At 34.8% G+C, this 8,809-nt stretch overlaps 1 long non-coding RNA gene across 1 annotated transcript in view; it reads left to right on the top strand.

The window, feature by feature from the left end:
* The window catches only part of LOC120876699, an 18,155-nt gene extending 9,723 nt beyond the window's left edge, over positions 1-8,432 (top strand). The window contains exons 2-3 of the long non-coding RNA XR_005724196.1: positions 1,823-1,824; positions 8,340-8,432. This is a non-coding gene — a long non-coding RNA (uncharacterized LOC120876699). The remainder of the gene's footprint in view (positions 1-1,822; positions 1,825-8,339) is intronic.
* The last annotated feature ends 377 nt before the right edge of the window (positions 8,433-8,809 follow it).

The raw sequence follows: 8,809 nt of genomic DNA, 5'->3' as shown, positions 1-8,809 counted from the left end.
AAAGCAAAAAAAAAAAAAAAAAAGGAATGATTGTAAAAATTGTGAAGATATATCTGGGCCTTCTCTGATGTTGTGGGCCGTGTTGGTCACTTCCAAGGCGTTTCCCTCTGTTTAGCTTCTGTTTGCTGGCCTCTTCAGGGTCTGAATTCCGTCCTGACACATGGGGGCGGTGGTGGACCCTTTTTTTTTTTTTTTTTTTATTATTAGGCTCACTAGTTCAGTCGCGCAGTGGGGAGGGGGGGATGCTGGTTTTGAAGACAATGATCTGCTTTTTTGGTTGTCTGATGTCCTCTGCCTGCATTCAGAGGTTGTTTTGTGGAGTTTGCTCCGCGTTGAAATGATCTTTTGAGGAATTTGTGAGGGAGAAAGTGGTCTTCCCTTCCTATTCCTCCGCCATCTTAGGACCGCCCCCCGACATTTACCTTTATAAAAAGCGACCAATGAACAAAGACCCAGCACAGCCAAAAAAGAAAAAAAAAAAAAAAACTATCAATGTGTCTTCCAAAATGCTTATATGATATTACACTTCAACCAGTAATGTCTGTGTTCAGTTGTTTCACCTCTGTACCAACATTCAGTATTTTCTTTTAATGTTAGCTATTGCAGTGGGTGTAAAGTGCTATTTCTCAGTGTAAGAGTTACAGATAACATTCGCATGTTACAATCACATCATGTGTTTGTAAGCTACTTACATGTCTTCTTTCATGATGTGTTTATTCAAAATTTTTCTTCTTCTTCACTATTGTTTTCCTCTTCCGACTGGCAAGAAGACATAATATCTGTGAAAGCAAAGCAATTTTTTTTCACTATATACAACCCTAACTGTTATTTTCATAGGTAACCATATTGTGCAAAAAGTGAGTTTTTCATTTAAGTTGATATGAAGCAACTCTCGTCGTAAAATAGGTTTGTTGCAGATGCAGTGTTTTAAAAGCTTTTAAAGATGGTGTAATATATGTATTGCTATATTAGAGAAATAAATTCTTGAATACTTTCTAGATTTCCAGGGGCCTGACCTGATCCAAACAGTAATTTTTATTTCTTAAATCTGACAAAATAAACAAATCGTAATTGTTAGTACTTGTCCATTTCAAAAATTTAACATATATTTTCATTATCCAATACCTGAGAGTCGCTTAAACATACGTTGTTTCTTATTTCCCTTATTAAAGAATAGACAAACAAGATACCTTATTGCCATACTATCAGCATAAAAAATAATGTAGCTATTTTACTCAAATCATACTGTTCCTAAACATCAGATATTGTGGAAATATTAGGATGAGAACTGTTACATAAAGAATATTTTTGACAAAGTGTATCAGCTTTATGTATAGGTTACAGTTTCTATACAGTTTCTATATAGGCTAACAGCCTCTCCCAAATATACAAGAATATAAAAATCTCATAAATTTCATCACATTATAACCAATACTGAACTGATTAAAGATCAAATCTAAAATAAAGAATTTTAGATATAAATTGGATGCAAAGGATTCTTCAGCACCTATCATGTTGCTCACATCTGTATACCAAAGATTTGGCAGAACATGAAATGATATATTTATATACATATATTTAAAAGATTAATTATTCAAAAATATCTTGATATTTAAGTAACGATTTCACATCAATTAAAGGATGTACAAACTCTACTTTTTGATTCAGTGAATTACTTTTGAGCCACAACCAAAGTAGTACCATAATAATAAAAATGTATATTTTACAAACTTAAGCAGTAAAGTGTAAATGATGTCCAAATATGTTTTGTATGTAAACTGCAACATAAACTTGCACTGAAAACAAGTGCCCAACCCTTAAGAAGTTCATGATTAAGACTATAATGGAATTTCTTCATAAATCATTATGAACTTTATATTTCAAAAATTTTTCAATGCACATCAACAAATTTGTTTGCTTTTTCTTTCTTTCATACCATCAGACTTCCTGGTAGCATGCAGCCTATTACATAATAGTTTAATACATTATGGTTTTAACATTATTCAAATGGGGAACATCCCTTAAGAATAGAATGTGATTAAAAACTATGCTATTCAGCAAAGTGTTGAATCTTCTCTGATTAATATAAAAAAGATGAAAAAAAAAATTAACCACTGAATAGACATGGCAAAAATGTTTCATCTTAAATATCAACTCTCATCAGTTAATAGCGGACTGGAGTACCATATTGAAACAAATTGAAAGTTCTGTCCAGGATTGGAAACAAAGAATGACATAGTTTGTTAACAATGAACATTATAACATGGGAAGGGGAGTGCCACATGTGTGCTGACTCTGTTTTATAATCTCATACAATCACTTTATGGCAAATAGATGGGGAAACAATGGAGACAGTGACAGATTTTATTTTCTTGGGCTCCAAAATCACTGCAGATGGTGACTGCAGCCATGAAATTAAAAGACGCTTGCTCCTTGGAAGAAAAGTTATGACCAACCTAGATAACATATTCAAAAGCAGAAACATTATTTTGCCAACAAAGGTCTGTGTAGTCAAAGCTATGGTTTTTCCAATAGTCACGTACAGATGTGAGAGTTGGACTATAAAGAAAGCTGAGTGCTGAAGAACTAATGCCTCTGAACTGTAGTGTTGGAGAAGACTCTTGAGAGTCCCTTGGACTGCAAGGAGATCAAACTAATCAATCCTAAAGGAAATCAATTCTGAATATTAATTGGAAGGACTGATGCTGAAGCTGAAACTCCAATACTCTGGCTACCTGATGCTAAGAACTGTCATTGGGAAAGACCCTGATGCTGCGAAAGATTGAAGGCAGGAGGAGAAGGGGATGAAAGAGGATGAGATGGTTGGATGGCATAGCCAACTTAACGGACTTGAGTTTGAGCAAGCTCCAGAAGATGGTGAAGGACAAGGAAGCTTGGTGTGCTCCAGTCCATGGGGTCACAGAGTCAGACACGACTGAGGGACTGAACAACAACAACCCCCCTGCTCCTTGCAGCATTATTTATGGTAGCCAAGAATGTAAACAACCAAAATACTCAGCAGTGGGTAAAGAAACACATACACATGCAGGGAATTATTTAGCTATGAAAAAAAAGTCTTGCCGTTTGTGACAAAATGGATGGAACTTGAAGGCTTCACACTAAGTGAAATAAGGCAGACAGATAAAGACAAATACCATATGAAATCACTTATATGTGAAACTTGAAAAAAGAAATGCCACTCCCCCCCAACCTGTCTCATAGAACAGATTGGAGGTTGCTAGATGTGCGGGGTGTAGGTGGTCAAAATGTGTGAAAGGAGTTTTAAAGGTCAACCTTTCAGTTAGAAAACACAAAATAAATCATGGGGATGTAAAGTACAGCATGACTTACATAGTTAATAATGTTATGATTATTGCTGATAATATTGTATTGCATATTTGAAAGCTGGTAAGAAAGTAAACCTTAAAGCCCTCATCACAAAAACAAAGTTATAACTATATGATGACATTTGTTAACTAGACTGATTATGGTGATCATTTCACAATACATACAAATAGTGAATCACTATGTTGTATACCTGAAATTAATATAGTGTTATATGTCAACTGCTTGTTGTTTAGTTGCTCAGTCATATCTGACTCCTTTGAAACTCCATGGATTATAGCCCAAGAGGCTCCTTTGTCCATGGGATTTCCCAGTTAAGAATAGGAGCGGGTTGCCATTTTTTTTTCCAATATGTCAATTATATCTCAATTTTTAAAATGTATTTACAAAAAAAGAATTGGGGGTGAATAAAAACGTCTAATATGACCATTCAGTTCAGTTCAGTTCAGTTCAGTTCAGTTGCTCAGTTGTGTCTGACTCTTGGCGACCCCATGAATTGCAGCATGCCAGGCCTCCCTGTCCATCACCAACCCCCAGAGTTCACTCAGATTCACATCCATTGAGTCAGTGATGACCATAGTAATACATTTATCAACAATACTATTTAGTAGTAAGGAATGGCAGTTACTTTTCTCTGGAGTTAAATAAGAGATTTGACTGCTACTACTTTCTACCAACTTCAGGATGAACAACTGTTTTGTGACCTTAGCCATATTTTGTAATTAGCATCTCAAACTGCATTAGTAAACAATGTATTTCTATATAGAGAAGTGAAACTGATTTCTAAGTGATAGATGGCATGTCTTGAGATGTTTTTACAAGCAAACTACTGTTTTACTTACTTTGTGCTTATTTGTAGTATTTGAGGGGTATTGACAAAGGCAGCTGGGGTGACCCATGCCTCCTCATGCCACTGTATTTTGGAAATAGGAATGTGTTCATACAACAGAATTTGTCTTTGATGTTCACGTAATAGTTAAGAAAGTGATTGCTTTGTGTGAAATGAGCTGGTTGTCATGTAGAGGGATGTCATACTGATCATTTAATTACTGACAGTTGCACTGCTGAAGGCAATGGCAATGGCAACCCACTCCAGTGTTCTTGCCTGGAGAATCCCAGGGACAGGGGAGCCTGGTGGGCTGCCCTCTATGGGGTCGCACGGAGTCGGACACGACTGAAGCAACTTAGCAGCAGTAGCAGCACTGATGAAAGAGTTTCTTAAGCCTTTTTGAGTGACCTGAGAGGTTTGGGCTTATTTGTTTCTAGGTTTGTATTTTGATAAAATCATGTTTCCTAGAGCTTTTGTTTATTTCAAAGAGCTTTTGTTTATATTCAAATAGAATAAGGGAACTATAATATGACTCATTCCTTTTGGTCATACATAAGACAAACTTTGAAAACAAAGATTTCAATAGCACCAAGTTCCAACCTACAATCTCTTACATGAATAATGAGACTTTCTTTCCACACACAGAATATTACCAACTTTCCAAACAGAATTAAATATAAGTCTCCAGGGTCATTGCTCACTCTCCAACCAATGGCTATAAGACATTTTTATTTAAGATTCTCATCTAAAACAAAGAATGAGACAAAATCTGTCCAACAATAACCTATGACTCAACAGTGCTTCAACCATTCATTTTTAGAGTAGGGCAATAATTTTTTTAAAGCTCTGTCAAAGCTTAATACACACATAATTGAAACAGTAAAGGGGCAAAGAAAATTTTCTGATTCTGAACATGTTTTGCTGCAGTGAGGAAAAATTACAACTATTGTTCAGTTATTTAGTGTGTTATTGCAACATTATATAACACAGAACATTTATTGTTATAGAAAGTGCTTTTCACTTTAAAGTCCCAAGTCATAAAAAGTTGTGCACCGGTTATTATCATTTACCTTTTCTTTAGGTACATTACTTTTCATATGCTTTCATTAGTGCTTTGCTCCCTAGTGTGCTAGTAACTTAAAGTCTACTTGCCAAAACTCAGCTGAGGAGGAAAAAATAAAGTTATTCTTGCTTCAATTCTTTAAGTTGGAACAAAGCATTTTGCAAAAGACAGTAGTTGTAAAAGATCCAGATGGAACAGCCTATAAACTGTGGCCAGTGAGCATAGCATTGCTCTCTCAGATCTGCAAGACTTAATAGGCTTCAGACAATTAATAGAGGCTATTAGAGTTTTATGTGATCTTAATTTTGCATAGTGCCCTAACAATGACTACTCTAAAATGCTTGGTTAATCTTTTTTCTGCCCCCCACGCCTGCCCCAAAGCTTGATATTTGTTTTTAGTACATAATGGTTTTTTGTTACCATTTTTCTTGGGACAAGGAAAAACAATTTGAGGTAACTATCTTGAGTGACTTGCCTAAAATTAGAAGACAGCAAATTATTTATCTTTTTCTGCTGCCATTTCAGATAATCTAATGACTGTTACCACATTACAGGAAATGAGTTAAGGTAAGGAATAAGCAGAAACAATACACTTTCAAAATATTAAATTTGGGGATGAAGCACTAAAGCTTGGATTTTACTATCTGTATTATTTTATTTTAATATTTAGAAAACTGTAGTATAAAAAGACAAGATGGTAGAAAACCTGAATAATAACATCCAGGTGACTCAATGATTTTCCTGGGTCTTTTTTCAGAGTTTATGAAGAGAGCAAATGGATTATTCTGAAAGACAAATAAAACCACTGAAAATGACTTAACATAGAAAGAAATAGGAAAAGGAGACCCAGAAAATTCCCTGGCAGTCCAGGGGTTAAGATTTTACCTTCCAATGCAGGGGGTGTGGGTTCATTCCCTGGTTGGGAAATTAATATTCCACATGCCTCATGGCCAAAAAAAAATAAAACATAAAACAGAAGCAATATTGTAACAAATTCAATAAAGGCTTTAAAAATGGCCCAGACATACACACAAAAAAAATCTTAAAAAAAAGGAAAAGGAGACCCAGACTTCCAGAAAAGATGGAGAAATAAGAGAAAAAACTTGAGCCACCGGCTCCCTTACAGTAACTAACCTTTAGTGATGCCACAGGAGTGACAGTGATATTGATAAGTCAGTGAAATGATTACAAACTCTTATATTTATGTGTGTATATATACATACATATATAACACCTTTTTTATCCATTACTAACTATAGATAGACATTTAGGTTGCTTCTATGCTTTGACTATTGTAAATAGTGCTACTATCAACATTGGGGTACATATATCCTTTTGAATTATGGTGTTTTTTTTTTTTCCTGGATATATGCCTACAAGTGGGAATGCTGGTAGCTCTACTTTTAGTTTTTTGTGGAACATCCATACTGTTCTCCATAGTTGCTATACTAATTTACACTCCCACCGACAGTGTAGAAGAGTTCCCTTTTCTCCACGCCCTCTCCAGGATTTATTGTTTATAGACTTTTTGATGATGGCCATTCTGACTTGTGTCAGCCAATACCTCACTGTAGTTTTGATATACATTTCTCTGATAATTAGTAATTTTGAACATCTTTTCACATGCTTTTTTGGACATCTCTATGTCTTCTTTGGAGAAATGTCGATTTAGGTCTTCTGCCTATTTTTGATTCGGTTGTTTTTAGATATTGAGCTGCATGATATGTTTGCATATTTTGGAGCTTAATCCCTTGACGGCTGCATTGTTTGCAAATATTTTATCCCACTCTGTGGGTTGTCTTTTCATTTTGTTTATGGTTCCATTGGCTGTGCAAAATCTCTTAAGTTTAACTAAGTACCATCTTTTTCTATTTGCTTTTAATTTCATTACTCTAGAAGGTGGATCCAAAATGATATCGTTACAGTTTATGTCCAAGAGTGTTCTGCCTATGTTTTCTTCCTAGAGTTCTATAGTATCCAGTCTTATTTCAGTCTTTAGTCCATTTTGAGTTCAATTTTGTGTGTGCTGTTGGAGAATGTTCTAATTTCATTCTTTTACATGTAACAGTCCAGTTTTCCCAGCATCATTTACTGAAGAGACTGTCTCTTCTCCAGTGTATATTCTTGCATTCTTTGTCATAGATTAATTGACTGTAAGTATGACTATACTGTTCTGTTGACAGACCACAAATCTGTCTTTGTGTCAGCATCATACTCTTTTGATTACTGTAGCTTTATTGTACAGTCTGAAGTCATGGAGCCTGATTCCTCCAACTCTAAACTCATTCTATGAGGGCACCATCATCCTGATACCAAAACCAGACAAAGATAACACTGAAAAGGAAACTTACAGGTCAATATCACTGGTGAACAAAATTCTCAACAAATCAGCAAACTGAATCCAACAATATATTAAAAGAATCATACACTTTGACCAAGTGGGATTTATCTCAGAGATCCAAGGATTTTTCATCTTCAAACCATTGAGTGTGATACATCCATTAACAAATTGAAGATAAAAACCATACCATGTCAACAGACACAGAAAAAACTTTTGACAAATTTCAACAACCATTTATAACAAAAACTCTTCAGGGAGTGGGCATAGAAAGAACATATCTCAACATAATTATGACCACATATCACAAACCCACAGCTAACATCATACTCAACAATGAAAAGCTAAAAGCATTTCCCCTAAGATCAATAACAAGACAAGGATGTAGACACTCTTTTATTCAACAGTTTTGGAATTCCTAGCCATGGCAATCAGAGAAGAAAAAGAAATCAAAGGAATCCAAATTGGAAAATAAGTAAAAATATTGCTTTTTGCAGATGACATGATCTAATACCATATTATATATTTTACAAAATACTAAAGAGGATGCTAGAAAATTACTAGAATTCATCAATGAATTTGGTAAAGTTACAGGATACAAAATTAATGCACAGAAATCTCTTGCATTTCTATACACTGACAACAAAAAATCAGAAAGAGAAATTAAGGAAACAATCCCATTTACCATCACATTAAAATGAATAAAATGCATGGGACTAAACCTACCTATGGAGGCAAAAGACCTATACTTTGCAAACTCTAAGATGCTGATTAAAGAAATCATAGGTGACACAAATAAATGGAAAATATACCATGTTCTTGGACTGGAAGAATCAATACTGTCAAAATGACTACACTACTCAAGTTAATCTACAGATTCAGTGCAATCTTCATCAGATTGTCAATGGCATTACTTTTCAGATCTAAAACAAACAAACAAAAACTCTTAATATTTGTATGGCAACACAAAAGTTCCTGAATATCCAAAGCAATCTTGAGATGTAATTTTTAAAGTCATATGTGTTGCACTGGGTAATAGGAACTTCATTAACAGGGCTTTGGTGTATTTAATTTTGCTAAAAGTTTAGCTGTGTTTAATATTTGCTATAGCTATAGGTGCCAGAGACTTCAAATTCCTCTAGCATATTTGGTTTTGTCTCCTTATTTGACTTTGGGTTACACTGTAAGTACTCCTCCCAATAGAGTGTTCACTGAAGATCTTTCTGCTGAAATC

Source organism: Oryx dammah, unplaced genomic scaffold (assembly GCF_014754425.2).
Source record: "Oryx dammah isolate SB20612 unplaced genomic scaffold, SCBI_Odam_1.1 HiC_scaffold_1, whole genome shotgun sequence".
Taxonomy (NCBI): domain Eukaryota; kingdom Metazoa; phylum Chordata; class Mammalia; order Artiodactyla; family Bovidae; genus Oryx; species Oryx dammah.
The sequence above is the reverse complement of the archived record's forward strand: the minus strand, read 5'-3'. Positions and strand labels throughout refer to the sequence as shown.